Below are 17,541 nucleotides of genomic sequence, written 5' to 3' on the forward strand. Positions count from 1 at the left end.
GTTCGATTGAGTTGGATCAAGGGTAGGCATGAAATGGACCTAGTTACTTTCGTAACAGATGCTGGCAGCAGCAGTGTCATGAGATTGAAAAATCACTAAAAATAGTAGGAGTGGAATTAATTGATGAATAAATTATGTAATCGAAGCTCGATGAGTCTGCTTTCATGAGGAAGTAACGAAAAGATTATATGGGCAGTATATTAAGAGATAATCAGATTTTTGTGGGACAGGGCCAGAACGGTTTCTGGATTCCCTGCTCCGACTTTGGAAATTCATTATAAATTAACCAGAGATAATTAGGGGTCGTACCATATATGTATAGATTTCTCTCTGAGTCTAGTTTTTATAGAAACAAACGGCATCAGTATTGAAGCCCCGTGCAGGGAGATATCCAAGTCGTAATGGGCAAAGGTCAGTGTAGTCGACCCCTGCAACATGGGAGACTTTGACTAATAAACTGTACTAATTGGCCCGACCAAAAATTCTAGAAAAAAATACATAGATGGGCACATGAGTCTAGTTTCGGGGAAAAATACGAAACTGATTTTCGAGTTACGAAACTCAATATATGATTTTTAAAACGACTAGTACACAGATTGGGCAGTGTCTGGAAAATAAATTTTGTAAGGGGTTAAAGCCAGTTAACACCTCGTGTTCGACTCCGGTGTCGGTTTCGGGTTCGGGGTGTTACAGTGTGTCTGTTGTAATTTAGCTATTCAAGTTAGTCTTGAGCATGGCTTAGACACACGAGCGTGACTGGTGGCCGTGTGAGGCACACAGCCTTGGCACATGGGGGTGTGTGGCCATTTCAAAGGGTACACGGGTTAGACACATGGGCATGTGGTTGGCCGTGTGACCCAAGTCAGTTTCGACCACGGCCAAGGCACACGGATGTGTCTTGTGGCCATGTGGTTAAGTCAATATGTATGCTCTGTTTTGCAACTGTTAGACACACGGACGTGTCTAATGCCGTGTGAGACACACGGCTTGTTCACACGAGCATGTGACCTTTAAAGCTTAGAAAAAATGTTTAAGTTTTAGCAAAATTTGTATGTGCTTGGTTTAGTCCCAACCTTTTTCAATTGTATGATTAAGGTCTTGATGACCCAAAATAGGGACTGAAGGTTGATGTTTGATTATGACATGATGATGTTAGACTTATTGAATGTGAAATGTATTCGAAATATTCTGATTGTTCGATAATGCCTCTTAACCCTAGTCCGGTGATGGATACAGGATAGGGGTGTTACATTGTACACTTAAAGCAGCCAACTAAACAGGTCATTCAACTACCTAAACATATCAACCTGTCATCTACAGTACTCTAGTTCAATTCCAACTAAGTCTCAACTAAATTCTAACGATACTCACCGAGCTACTGTTTCCAAGTCAAACAATTCTATCGCTAATAAGTTTCCTTAGAACATCTGGGGTTGGTGGATCGTCAAACAATAGAGTCCACCAAACCTTAGAGTTCACCAAATAGCAAATTCCAACCAAACATTTTAACGGATAATTCGCTAGTCTAACCCTTTTACTACCCTTGGCTTATTTAATTATACACCAATAGCATATCAATATGATTTGCATCGGCCAGGCTATTACAATACTACTCCAGCTTTGACCACCAACCCCTAAAGTCAGTGCCATCAAATCTCGGGCAATCCAACTTATAAGTACACATGGGTCCTTTTAAGTGGTGCAATTGATATGGAGTTCCCACGCTTCTGGGATCCAATAAATGTGGAATGTTTAGGGCCTTTTTTGGGGCAAATCTAGATAGAGAGTCATCTAAAATGCCCTTCCTTTTGTCTTGAGAAGAACTAGTAGCACTAACAGAAGGTAGGTGACCCAGGTATTGCTCAAACAAAGTCTGCAACTCAGACTTGATTTCACCTAGAAAATCATCTCTGAGGTCTTTTAAATGAGTATCAAACTTGGTGTCCTATTAAGAAAGCTCCTTTTGGAGCTGAGCGACCTCTTGCTAAAGATGGCCTATCTCTTTCTGCAACCGAGTTGTAACACCCTCGTCAGTCATAGAGGATCAAATAGCTCTGATACCTTGGCACAGAAGAACTTAACATAGAGAAGAAGTAATAGAAAAGAGGAAGAAGGAAGGAAAGAGAAGATTGAGAATATAGGAAAGAAACAAAGAAGTTCTTCATTGAATATTGGCTTAATTTTTCTCCCCTGGCCCCTTGTTTAAAATTGGAAACTATCAAGGATTATGGAATTGGCTACAAGTCGTTATGGATAGTTGTACCATCCATACGCATTGCTTCATTTAAACTTAATCAACACAAAAACACATCATTTTTATTTGACTTAAACCCTGACCATAGAAATGACAGTTAATTATTTACCTCCATATCAATTTAGTTGAAAATCAATTGAACATTATTTTTTTTCAAAATAATAAATAATATTATAAGAATAAAAAATAATAGAAACTCATAGTAAATATTAAAAAGAAAATCAAAACATAGTGGAATTTAAAACTAAAATTTCTTTTGGATTACACTAAAGTCAAGATGAGATGGAATATAATTAATACATTGGGTACTGTTTGGAAAACAATGATAAAATGATGGTGAGATTGCTCTCACCACATTGCACCCAATTACATTACATGGGAAGGCAATGCTGCAGTTGAGCAATGGTGGTGCTCAGTTTACTTTTATGTCCCGACCTTTGAATTTGCATGTTTCAATTAAGCCTAAGTTTCGTCTATCCTTTTGGGTATGAATTCTTTCCTTTTTTTTTTCAGTATAAACTAATGTTTTTGTTTATTATCGTTATTAAATAAATATATAATTTGGAGTTTTAAAATAATTTAATAAATATTTAAATTTTATTATTACAAAATTTATAGGAATTAATTATAAATAAATAGATATATGAATAATAAAATAAATAAATTCAAATTTAATTAATAAATATTCAAATCTTTTTTAATAAATTTATTATTTAGCATAAATAAAATTTAACATATTTATTATTTTATATGAAATATAATTTTAAGTATTTATTTTGCCTACATAATTTGATGTTCTTAAGGTCACTTTTTATTCTTATTTCATTGTTATTGTTGTACAAATAGGGTAAAAGAGAGTAAATTATTGTACTAGAAAATCACACTAGGTTTAATTCAAAGAAATGATTAGAGGGGTCACAAACTATCAAACTTAAAACTCAACCGCCCAGATAGGATCACCTTACAATGTAATTTAATATCACAATATATCGCTACAATTATACCCAACAAAATATTGAAAGACAAATAAACAATAAAGAACACCAGAAATTTAATGAGATTCAGTAAATTACGCCAACGTCCTCGGACACTACCAAATATATTTCATTGCAAAAGATACAAGTGAAAAATTACAACTAAGAAGAGAGAAAAATTGCCTTATGAAGAAAATAGTAAATTTTGAGATATTTAAAGGTGGAAAAACTACCCCTATTTATAGTAGCATAAACACTTCATAACCTTATATTTTTTAAATGCGTGATTGTATTATTTCAACAGTTATAACTGTGTCCAAATATATATTTCACCATTAATTTTAATATCCTCGCTATAGCATTCAACCTTACTGTTAGAGTGAACGTATGTTAGATTTGGTACAAATATGTCAAAAGTTAGGTGTTGTGGAGCATGACATCATTTTGTTTTAAATGAATTTTAATTCTCTAATTTGATGATATCTATCATACATTAAAAGAATTAAGACCCGTTTCTATAAAAACTCCATCTAGGATATTTAGATTATGAAAATAAATTTTGGTGAGTGTGTGGAAGAGGAATTGTTGGACGTTGTAGAGTTTTTCTTAAATATTTTTAGCAAAATGTTGGTTGAGCCTCACCTAATACATGTCTAAAACTTTTGACCTTTCACTTGTAAGAGATATACAACTTCTCTACTTTCATGATAATGGAGGAAGATGAAAAAATTCAAATTCATTAGTTAAGAGTATTGGATATTCAGGATGTGATGTGATAGTTTAATAATATTGGTATGAAAGAAAGCAGAAGAGTTGAGACGAATAAGGAAGAAAGATGAAAAAAGGGAATGACGTCCATTATAAAGAATCTCTTTGCTGAAGAGGAAATGGGGTTTGTCGGCAGGCTTCTACCTGTATAATGTTTGATGTGATTTCTCACTTGTCTGGCTGTGCCATGATTTAGATAAATAATAATTAATTATGGTTTTCTTTCTTTCTTTAGTAGCGGCCTATGGTACCTCAGATTCATGTCTGAAAAGGATGATATATGCAGCACTAATAATAGTTTTTAGGTTGAAGCATCCAGGGTCTATGGAATCCAATAAACTTGCACAACCCGACATTATTTTAGTATTCATCACCATTTTCCAGTTAACTATTGTAATGGGATTCAGCTTTTCAGAGTAGTGGTCTATCATATGTCACTAATGACTAAACCCTCAGGCCATGAGGTAATAATAAGTTTACCAAAATTATACATCACAAAGAAAAGAGATAGTCCTCGTGAGATTTTGGATTACTCAGCTAATCTTTAGTATTCAAAATCTAATTATAGAGCTTAGGAATTTGATAGTTAATTCCACTCTACTTTTATTGTCATATTGAATCGAGTAGAGTTATAAAAAATTAATATTAAATAAATTTTCAATTTCATTTCTAAATAATGATGAAGATTAATCCAACTTAACATATATCAAACAATCTCAAGAACTCTTAGGTTTAGACATCTCAAATTCAAAGTGTTACTCTTTTAGCATCGTTTTTTCTATTTATAAGATTTGAATTCGAGATCTTGCTTAAAAAGATATTGAACTTTTTTTATTAAATTTATTGGAATGACATTTTGAAATAAATAAATATGGATAGGTAATAAAAATTATGATCTTGAATTTTTTTTAAAAAAATAAAAAGAGAAGAAATAAAACTGGAAAACTAAATTAAGTATTATTTGGTAAAATGAATTTACATTATTAGTATGAAGTGATTTAATTTTAATGCTAAATGCCGAAAATTTATCATTTTAATTTGTGTTCAAAAAAAATTAATGAATTTTTAGTCCTTAATATTTACAATTTTTTTAATTTAATTCTAATTATAAAAATTTCAAAAATATTTATATTTTTAAAAAATCAGTTTTTAAAATTTATTTTTTGATATTTTTTAACTTACCTCCAAAACTCATTGAACAAGAAGAGTATTTAACACCATTTGTATTGTGTTCAGTTTAAACTAATGCCACCTTTGTAAATATGGTAAAAAATCAAGTTGGCTTAAATCCAACTAAGTGTCATATTTTAGACTAATATCATATTATTTAATTAAATTCCTCTAAAATTTTAAAATTGTTTAAACTATTGCAAAACAATTATTTTGATTTTTTCTTATTTTAAAAATATATAAAGACCTAATCTTCGAGTAGAGTAAACAATGCAATGTCAAATCTTTCATGAAACGAAAAACCCATAAAAGGTATTTTTCCTCGCTATGTTTTTTCTGACTTTGACATGTCATCAATAACTTCAGAACTTGGATAGTCCAAGTACATCGATCAAACAAAAAAAAGTCCCAAAATCTAGTCAAAGAATTGAAAATTGATAGATTTGATAAAATGTATAAACATTGGAGGGTTAAATTTATCACTAGGCCAATAAAAGACCCACATCAGCTTTTCGTCACTCATCTAATGTCAACTAACAAGAGAGTAACTAAACTATTCAATTTTGAAAAGGTGAGTGACTAAAATGTTTAATTTCAAAATGTTGAGTGACTAAATGAAAAAAAAATTTAATAGTTGGGTGACCAAAATGGAACCAAAGGCATAGTTGAGTTACTCTTCTTGTAATTACTTTTTTTTTCTTCAGATAAAATTATAGAAGCTATGTAATGCCTTCGACCCAATCCAATTAGCCAGATCCGAATCTTGGGTGTGCCACCTCTATTTATAGACTTACTCAAAAACATAACATACAAATTTTCAATATTTACATCTTATTCAAGAACTTTGTTCTAATTGACTTACAACTAGAAGTACCATAGGTAATTACAACCATCATACAAGACTACAAATAGCAAAAACTTACAGGTGAATATCATAACTTAATTACAAAGTTCTATTTGTTTTATCCTTTGGTGATAATACTGACTACAATTTGCTTTCAACCCATTCTATATGCATAATAGTCTGCCCTGCCATTTCTGACATAGCCTTGGCGTCATCTCTCTTGGCATACCCATTTAGTTTACCTGAAACACAATACACATGGGTAAGATCATGAGAACTTAGTGAGTTAAACTCTCTTTTGTACCTGTGTTGTCTCAATACAATGCATCTGGGAATTCCATTATCATCTCATTATTCTTCGTTCGTCAACTTGACTTTGGCGAGTATTTTTTTTTCTTCATACCATAAACTCCATAACTTACTTTGTGACCATGCCTAACCCTTAGCACCTCCAATACATTACAAACATTCTTCACCTAGCCTATTCGTGATTCATTAACTATTCCCATTTTGGAACCCATACCTACAAAACACTATTTATCACGTTGTTCTTTTAGTCTACTTGATTCATACTATGAATTTGCCACATTCCCTGGCGTATTTCATTTTCTCTGTACATATCTTAAGCCTATGCAGTATGCGCCGCAACATTTCTTATAAAATTGTTTCTCTCAGTGTTCGCCAATCAGACTATTCCTTCGGAGTTTGTCATACGAACTATTCCTTCAACGTTCGCCATATTTACCATTCCTTCAAAGTTTGTCATATTTAAAATTCTTTTAGAGTTCGCCATACTTTCCATTCTTTTAGAGTTTTTCATATTTACCATTCTTCCCTTTCAGGTCTTCTACGAAAGTATTCCCTTCAGATGATAGCCTCAATAACTTTCCTTTAGAATGCACCATGAAGGCATTCCTTTCCATAGATCACCACAAAGGCTTCTATTTCATATATTACCATAAAGGCTTCCATTTCATAAATTGTCACAAAGGCTTCCATTTTTCCAATGTGTTCACGATAGGGATTCGCCTAAACTTACAATACGTGAGGTTTGCCCCTCATCAATAACTTCAGAACTTGGGTAGTCCAAGTACATCGATCAAATGACCAAAGTCCCAAAATCTAGTCAAGGAATTGAAAATTAATAGAATTGGTAGAATGTGTAAACATTTGAGGGCTAAATTTATCATTAGGCCAATAAAAAAAACCCACATCAATTTTTTGTTGCTCATCTAATGTCAGCTAACGATAGAGTAACTAAACTATTTAATTCCAAAACGGTGAGTGACTAAATGAAAAAAATTAATAGTTGGGTGACCAAAATAGAACCAAAGGCATAGTTAGGTTACTCTTCTTGTAGTTTCTTTTTTTTTCTTCGGACAAAATTGTAGAAGCTAATATAGATATGGGTTGATTTTTTTGTTCTTCATTGAACTTTCTATTTGGAATTACTAAGATGAGAAGAGAAGAAATTAGATTTTTTTAAGGATATTGTAATTAATGAATAATTTACTGAATATTTTTCTATGATATAAATTAATTTAATATTTGATGTGCACTAAAATAATTAATAAGTTGACTAAGGCAAGTGTACCTATCAATTAATAGTATAGCTATGGTGAGCACAAATATTGTTCCATCAAGGACTACAATTACTAGTAATTATTGTCTTTCTATTATTTAACCGAATAATTCAATGGATTAATTAAAACTAAAATTAACAAACTAAATTAACTAACGAATGTGCCAAAGAAGTAAAACACAAAAACAATAAAAAATCAACCAAGTGACAAAACAATACCTAGGTAAGAATCCACCTAAACTTCATCTATAATTCTCAATCTAATTTATGCAATTTCTTTCTTAGTTTCTTTGATTAAAAGAAATCCCTAATGTATGCTAATATCCCTTTCGACCATAAGAGTAGGTTGATTAATTGAAATTCTTTCTAGTTAAAACCCCTATTATCACATTAATTTGTTCTATGGATCCCCTTATTAGATTTGACTCTAATCTGGTATATTTATGTTGTTCTATTTCTAGGATTGCATGAAACTCCATTTAGTTATGCAAGATCTAATGTAACACCCGAAACCTGGGCTAGACATTATGACTGAATTCTAGAGGTCACTTTGACCACCGAAATGACTAAGTAGAAACGATCAAATCTTTAGAAATTTATTTTTAAAGTGTTTTCTTATTTTTCAGATAATCGTAGTGGCTTTTATTTTATAAAAAACATTAATGTTATCAAGTTTAAAATAAGATCCAATTAAACAAAAGTTCTTATTAATTTTGGAATCATATTTGACTTATAATTTACTTTTCAAAAATTCAAGTACGGATTTTGCAGCAGAAAAATACGATGACTTTAATCTAAGTCGAGTAACATGCTTTATCTAGTTTCAAAATAAGTATCCAAATCCAATAAATGAGATAAGTATGCATGCATAAAAAACCCAAACCAAAAACTAAATAACTTTCCAGTCCAAAAACCAAATAAATTTAGGAAAAAAGTAAGTAGAACAATTTATAAGTCCATAGTCAATCGTATGTCCGCATACCAAGTCTGATCCTAGTCTCGAGCATTACTTGAGATGGTTGAAACTATGAGGTGAGCTAACTAACTCAATGTGAGTCTAAATAATAAGAACATTCAAATATTCATTCAAATATAATTCACCATTAATAACATTGTAACACAAACATGGCATAAAACATTACCATTCGAAAGTGTCATGGACATAACATAATGCATAATGAATTGCTACCCCAATCATCTGCTACACACCAAAAATTCCCTAGAAATTGTCTGCTAAATTTCATACATTGCATGTTGAGCTCAATGTGGTTAAACCACCATTATACATAATGTAGATATACTGCCATTCAAAATAAATATGATATAATCTTCGTTCTGCTCATTACTCTTGGTGCTGTGCACTGACAACATATATGCAGACTTAATATGCCACCATTACTCTATAGAACTCCTCCATCATCCACATAATCCCACCCCATGCACATGCGATATGTCATACAAATTTTAATCAAAATCATGTTTCCATTACATTCCCATTTCAATAGCATGTTTTACAGGCTCTCATAATAGCATTCACTTCCGTTCGGTTATAACATTTATTAATCATTCAATTTCACCATCAATACGGTGACATTCCAACATGTCATAGTTTCATTATCATTCATAAGAAATTTTCCACTGCATGTGTAGCAGTTTTTCATTCAGTATATTTCACAGCATTTTACCCAAACATACATTTCATTTTCATTCTAATACATGCTACTGATACAACTAGCATACATTATATCATAAAACAATTCACATTAATTCATACTATAATAGCCCATATTTCAGAGAAATAGGAACAGTGGTTTCGAGACCACAAATTTGATCTGAAAATAAAGTTTATTTTTATTTTATTATATGGTCCATATTATGATAGACACGCAGTGTGAAAATAAAAAATTTTATCGATTAAGTGTTTAATTACGAGAAGGACTAAATCGTATAAAATGCAAAAGTTGAATTCTAGTAGCTATAAGGATTAAATACCTATGGAATTCAAAACTAGATGTCCTTATATGGTAATTAGACCATTAAAGAAAAGTATGTAGATTTTTGGTGACTCATCCATCGAAAAATTGAAGAAGAGTAGGAACTAAATTGGAAATTGAAAAATTAATTAATTAAAAAGATGATAAAAGATATCATCTTTTTATTTTATCATCTTCAACCCCAAAATTATATGGAAACCCTAAGAGAGAGAGAAAAAACTTTCAAGGCTTAATTGGGTAAGTTTCCTTGTCCCGTTTTTAATAATTTTGATATTTTTGAAACCGGGATAGCTTAATCTATCTATTCTGGGATCAATTTAAAAAGTTAACAAAGTATGGAAAATGGGTCATGGATGAATATGCTGAAAATTAGAAATTTATGGTAGAAAATGGAAGGTTGTTGATAGATAAACAATTTTTACAAAGTGATTTTTGATGAAAACATAATTTAGGGACTAAAATGTAAACTTGTGAAATTGACGAAAAATTCTGAATTTTATGAATACAGGTGCTGAAAATTTTGTAATAAGATTTTGGTTAGGTTTGGAATAGGGAGTAAAATACACAACTTTCATTTTCCGAGCCTAAGGACAAAATTAAAATTTACGAATAAATTGAGTCCAAATGAGTATGAAATATGAGAAATTGATTATTAAAGCTACTTATATAGATCTAGACAACTCACATTCGAAGTTAGATCGAAGAAAAGAAAAGGTTTCGAATTAATAGATTTTTTACGCGAACAAGTGTCGAGGTAAGTTCGTGTAACTTAATCGAGCATGTAATTATGTTAATTGAATGTTGTGTTTGTATGTAATGTGACTTATACTAAAATGTATTACTTGAATGATATAATGGAAAATTTAATACATGCTTGAAATCGTGAAAAAGGGTTATGTCTAGGGGTTTTAATAACAAATTCCTCATTGGTAATTTCTCTCACTATATTGATTGGATTGAAGAGGTGGCTCGAGAATTGGAAAAAATGGCTATATCTGACTTTATCACAGTCCTTTGGAACATATGGAATAGCAAAAACAATCGCATTTTTGGGGTGTTGAGGAAGATGCGAAAGTTACCTGGGAGAGTGTAGCGTCTTTAAGCCAAGACTTTAAGATTTTTAACTTGGTGGAGGCATCGATGCTGTCGAGAACGAGAGTGGAAAAAGTTTGGAAGAAGCCTGTACCGGGAGTGGTAAAAATTAACTTTGACGCCACTGTTTTTGGCAAACAAATGTGCTTCGGCCTGGTGGCTAGGGATGCCAATGGTTTTGTTCTAGGGGGTCAGACGGGGATTTTGAATAAAGAAATGCATATTTAGTGGGCGGAGATGCAGGCTATGGATGAAAAGCATTAAATTAGCCCGGATAAACGGATGGGACAGATTGGACCTGGAGTCTAATTGCACTAGCTCGGTTAACCGCTTCTATAAAGGGGATATTGACATGAATACTATGGGCCATTGTATGCGGCTTTTGTAAAAGAAGATTGATTTTTTCCATCATTTTAATTTTAATTGGGCCCCAAGATGCTATAATAGAATAGTAGACTAGCTTTGTAATTTGGCTAAGGATAAAAATTGTAACATGGATTTTAATGTGGATTATCCGATAGAGATCCATGAGTTAATTTTGAAAGATGCAATAAATTGATTGTGACCTTTAGGTATTTTTTTATCAAAAAAAAAGAATAATAATTGACGGATTATTGAATCGTACGCCTTGAGTATACTACTTGAGTATCCATCGAAAATTTCAATGATTCAGTGGACATAACTCTTGACATGGTATGACAATTATGAGATGAAATGATAATGACTTGAAAGAATATTGCATGATGAGATCATCTATGTTTACTTGATTGATATGAAGATTTTGGTGACTAACATGTTTGATTGAATGCATGTGTTTAGGCAATTTTGCTAATGGGTGGAAAAACATGATATTGTACGCTTAGATTTAATAAATGAGATTGGTAAGTTTAGTTTCTGTTATACGAACTTACTAAGATGTAATGCTTACTTCGTTTTATTTTCCCTATTTTATAGTGCTTGAAAGCTCGCGAAGGTTGGAGATCATTGGAGTATCGTCACAATATCAACTAGTTATTTTGGGTATATATAGCAAAATCATTTTGGTATAATGGCATGTATAGGACAACTTGACCATTAGTGGTTTGATAATGATGCTTGTAATGTAGCTATTGGAATGGCTAGTAATGATTGTTTTGATATACTTGTAATTTCATGCTATGGTAGCTATATATATATGTTAAGTGGTTGATCAAATCGTGTTTAACACATGGATTGAACTAAGGTAAGATTGTAACATGTATGCATGCAATGATATGCCATGTTAAATGATGGAAATTGCTTAATTTGGACACTTGAAATGGTTGGAATGTTTTTGACATGTTTTAGTGCAGGAAAATGGTAAATTCGGGTGACAAATGAGGCTAGGAAATGGCTTCATTTTGTCCACATAGGCAGACACACGGGCGTGTGTTTAGACCGTGTGTGACACACGGCTTGGTACATGGGCGTGTGGTTAGGCCGTGTATCCCCTGCACCTTAATTTTGAGAAACATAATGCTCAGAATTAAGCACTCGGGCAGAGACACGGGCATGTGTCTCAGCCGTGTGTGCTACATGGCCTAAAACACGAGCGTGTGTCTCGGCTGTGTGTGCTACACAGCCTAGAACACGGGCACATGTCTTGGTTGTGTGAAACTTGCACCTAATTTCTAATTGAATTAATTAACCACATGACCTAGCACACGGGCGTGTGGCATGGCCGTGTGCATAAGTTAGAGAGCACACGAGGTCAAACACGACCTTTAGCATGGGCGATCCCTAGGCTCACATGGGCGTGTCCCTTGGACCACACAGGCGTGTGAGCCCCACACCTTGGAAAAATTTTTGAAATATCGCAAAAAATTCTTAGAGCTCCCAATTAAGTCTCAACTCGATTCTAATGCTTGTATTGGCCCTTGAGGGCCCAATTAAGAGATGTTTTGAATGATCTCTGTTAATAAATAGTAATTTACATAAATTATTTGTAAAATGTTCTGAAAGTTTGGGTAATGCTCTGAAACCCTGTTCTGACGACGAATATGGGTTAGGGGTGTTACATTTAGTGGTATCAAAGCTATGGTTTAGTCGATTCTCAAATTTAATGTAGAAAATACGAAGTTAGCTATAGATACCATTGTATAAATTGTGATAGTCTAATGACTCCTGCTCATTTAAATGTGTTTTTCATATAGTAGTGTCATCCAACCGAGCTAGAGCTGAATCCGAGGAAGCTAAGAGCAATGCTTCAACTTTAGTTCAAATAGTTGCGTCTGCGTTAGGTAGTGAAAGGCCCGTGTCTGAGGGCCAAAGTATCTGAGAACAAACCCTGCTATACAACGACCTCCCCCACCTGCTCCCCAATCAATTCCTAAGATACCACAGGGTGCTGAACCTACTAGAACAAGTAAGCCTCTAATAGATAAAATTTGTAAGCATAGGGCAGAAGAATTTAGAGCTACCGCAGATGATGATTCAAGGCTGAGTTTTGGCTAGAAAATACTATCCAGTTTTTGATGAATTATCATGTACACTTGTTGAATGTCTGAAATGTGCAGTATCTCTACTGAAATATACAGCTTATCAATGGTGGAATACCATAACTTCAGTGGTATCGAGAGAAAACGTTACATGAGAATTCTTTCAAGCTGAATTATGAAAGAAATATGTTAGTTAGAGATTCATGGACTAGAAAAAGAAAGAATTTTTAGAACTCAAGCAAGGAAATATGACTGTGTCCGAGTATGAACGAGAATTTGTTCGGTTGAGCAAATATGCCAGAGAATGGGTTCTAACTGAGGCTGAGATGTGTAAATGCTTTGAAGAAGGTTTAAATGAAGATATCAAGTTATTGATCGAAATTCTCGAAATAAGGGAATTTACGGTGTTAGCCGACCAAGCATACAAAGTTGAGGAATTGAGTAAAGAAAAGTAACAAGCTGAAAGAGAGGCTCGAGTATCGGGAAAAAGAATTATGAGTAAGTTACAATCATTTGCTTCTAAGAAATTAAAGAAGTATTATGATCTTGTTACCAACTCTATGAGATATTCTGGAAGAGAGCGGAGCTCTCAACGTTCTAACTCGAGGACTTCATCTCCATCTGTGACCAGTGTAGGTAGTGTTGGTAATCCCAAACCAAAATGTAAACATTGTAACAAATGTCATCATGGGGAATGTCGATCTAGAAGTGGAGCTTGTTTTAGATGTGGTTCACTTGACCATTTTCTCAGGGATTGTCCCGAAAGAGTTGAAAAAGAAAAAGAACCAACTCCAAAGCCTAGTAATCCTATTTTGAGAGGTATACCACCTCATCATCCCAGCAATGTTAGTGGTAGTTGAGGTACAACCAGGGATACAACAGTTAGATCTGAGGCACGAGCACCTGTGAGAACATATGCTATTCGTGCTAGAGAAGATGCCTTTGCACTAGACGTCATTATTGGTACATTTTCTCTACTTGATACTGATATTACTGCATTGATTGATTCTGGTTCTACACATTCATATATATATGCACGAACCTAGTGACTGTTAAAAATTTACCTATCGAATTCACTGAATTTATGGTTAAAGTTTCAAACCCTCTGGGCCAATGTGTTATAGTGTATAAAGTTTGTAAAAACTGCCCATTGATGGTAAAAGGTTATTGCTTTCCGGCTAACTTGATATTATTGCCATTTGATGAATTTGATGTGATCTTGGGAATGGATTGGTTAACCCAATATGATACAGTAGTGAAAACAAAAATATATTGTATTGAAATGTAAGAGTGGTGAATTACTTCATGTTGAATCCGATAAACTAGATGGATTACCTAATGTAATTTCAGCCATATCAACATAGAAATATGTCAAAAAGGCTTATGATGCTTACCTTGCATATGTGGTGGATACTAAAGTATCTGAGTCAAAGATTTAATTACTGCCAGTTGTATGTGAATTTCCTGATGTATTCCTAGAAGAATTCTCTATAGATCTTTTTCTAGGAACAACACTTATATCCATAGCACCTTACAGAATGACTCCTATTGAATTGAAAGAGCTGAAAACACAGCTGCAAGAATTGATTGACAAAGGTTTTTCTCGACCTAGTTTCTCACCTTGGGGTGTGCCGGTTCTATTTGTGATGAAGAAAGATGGATGTTGAGGTTGTGCATTGATTACAGACAACAAAGTTACAATAAAGAACAAGTACCCATTACCTCGTATTGATGACCTGTTTGACCAGTTAAAATGTGCCACTATATTTTCCAAGATTGATCTCTGTTCTGGCTATTATTAACTACGGGTAAAAGATTCAGATGTACCCAAGACAGCTTTTAGAACCAGGTATGGACACTATGAATTTATTGTGATGCCATTCGGTTTGACAAATGCACCTACAGTGTTTATGGATTTAATGAACAGAATTTTCAACCCATATTTAGACAGGCTTGTGGTGGTATTTATTGATGATATTTTGGTTTATTCCGGAGATAAAAATGAACATGCTGAGCATTTGAGAATAGTGTTGCAAACCCTGCTACAGAAACAATTGTACGCGAAATGTAGTAAATGTGAATTTTATCTACGGGAAGTCAGTTTTCTCGGGCATATAGTATCTACTGAAGGTGTCAGAGTAGACCAAAAAAAAATTTCACCCATTTTTAATTGGAAGCCACCGAAGAATGTGTCTGAAGTTCAAATTTTTCTAGGACTAGCTGGATACTATTAAAGATTTGTAAAAAAAATTTCAATGATAGCTTCTCTGATGACTCATTTGCTACAGAAAAATGTAAAGTTTGTGTAACATCTCGAATTAGGCCTAGTCAGAACAGTGGTTTCACGACCACAAATTTGAAGTAGAAATAATTATTTTATGATTATTTGATGATTCGTGATATGAATACATGTTTGTGTAAAATTTTCATGAAGAAATTTTATGCCTAAATTGTCCAATTTGAAGTTAGGGACTAAATTGAATAAGTTGCAAAATTTGAGTTCTAGAAGGTTTAAGTATGAAATTGTTATGGATTATTAATTATAGGTCCTTAAATAGTAATTTGACCAAGTTCTAAAATTTTGGACAAAAATAGGCATGTATAGGAAAATTTGAAAGAAAGGCCTTAAGGGCATTTTTGTCATTTTGTTAATAAAAGAATAAAAATGGAAAACCAAGCAAAATTTGCTCATCTTCTCCATGCCATAGTCGAAATTTCTAAAGGCTCCATAGCTAGGGTTTTTCAATTTTTCAAGCTCAATAGTAAGTACATCCTAGCCCTATTTTTTATGTTCTTTATGTTTTTGAGATCCTTGAAGCATGACCTAGCTATTTCTACCCTTGTTTTAAGTTAGGGTTCATGTTCAAAAACTTACCCATGTGTGACATTATGTATTTTGATGTTTAATGGAGGAATATGAAAGTTTGATGTGTGTTTAACATTTTTTACTAAGTGATTTTTGATGGAAATGCATGTAAAGGACCTATTTGTAAAAGTTATAAAATGGGTAGTAAATATGTGAAATAAAGAAAAATGTAGGCTGCTAGGAGCAGGAAAATGAATCGGCTAGGCTTGGGTAGTAAAGAAAATGCATGCATTTCATTTTACGAGCCTAAGGACCAATTTCTAAATAAGTGAAAAGATAGGGGTAAAAAGGTAATTTTACAAAAGTATGTGTTGTGGGTCGATTCAAACAATGTGTGTATTAAATAAGTTAAATTTGGCATTGTAGATCAAGAAAAACGTGATTCGGGTCTTGATTGGGGAAAAAACAAGGTTTAAGAAGAATAGGCTCATTTTCATCATTTTGTACCGAGGTAAGTTCATATACAAATAATGTGATGTTATGTTATTTTTTTAATTCTTGAGTATTATGTGAATTTAAATTCTTTAATGCTATCATGAGTTAAGCTTTGATTGCTCCATGGTAAGTGATTTGGTGTTATGGACATTGAGATCGACATTACGAACAAGCTTGACAGAGATGTGATATCGAAAAATCTTGTTTGAACCTTAGGAATAGTTTAGGATACAAGTGACATGTCACTAGGAATCATGTGATTTATGAGCTCGTGAGATATGTTTATATGGTTCCAGGTGCTGGTCTTGTACGCCCTACCGGTGGCTGGGTAGTCCGACATGTGTTACGGATACCTGACAGCTTGTATGAGTAGCCCGTGTAGCTATGTCATGATCAATAGCTTGTGTGAGTAGCCCCATGAGTAGCTCGAGAGTGAGCCTTTATGTGTTATGTGATCTACATACGTAGCACTTATGTACGAGCCTTCCATGTATCAAATAGTATTCTGAGTGTTCAATGGGTAAATTATCGAGTATAGGTCAATGAGAAGAATGAGTAAGAGATTATGTTATGAGCCGATATAGGTATGTATATCAAACTCATGAGTAATACCTTGGTATGTGATGAACTTATGGAAAAGTTGTTTATGTGATGAGTAAGTTTAAGTGATTTGATGAACTATAAGTTATGTTCATTATATTAAATGTATATTAAATACTTGTTTATATAGCATGTTATTTGCATATGGACTTACTAAGCTTTAATGCTCACCCCTCTCCCTTTCCATCTTTTATAGTGTCGCTAAGCTAGCTCGGGGATTGAAGGACATCGGAGACTTGATCACACTATCAATTGGACAATTGGGTATAGTTAGTCTCAACATTTTGAGTATGGCATGTATAGGGGACTTGGTCATTTTGTTATGTGTCATATTGATTAGCTAAATGATTTGGCTCGTGATGGTATTGTGATTCATTTTATATAAGGCCATGATATGTGGCTTATATTTGCTTCTTGGGTTGTAACCGTAATTTTTTATGCATGCATGCAATGTGTTTATGCTTTGTGATATGGTTGATGGTTGCTTGTTGGTAATGGTTGTGATA

Source organism: Gossypium hirsutum, chromosome A08 (genome assembly GCF_007990345.1).
Source record: "Gossypium hirsutum isolate 1008001.06 chromosome A08, Gossypium_hirsutum_v2.1, whole genome shotgun sequence".
NCBI classification, from domain to species: Eukaryota; Viridiplantae; Streptophyta; class Magnoliopsida; order Malvales; family Malvaceae; genus Gossypium; species Gossypium hirsutum.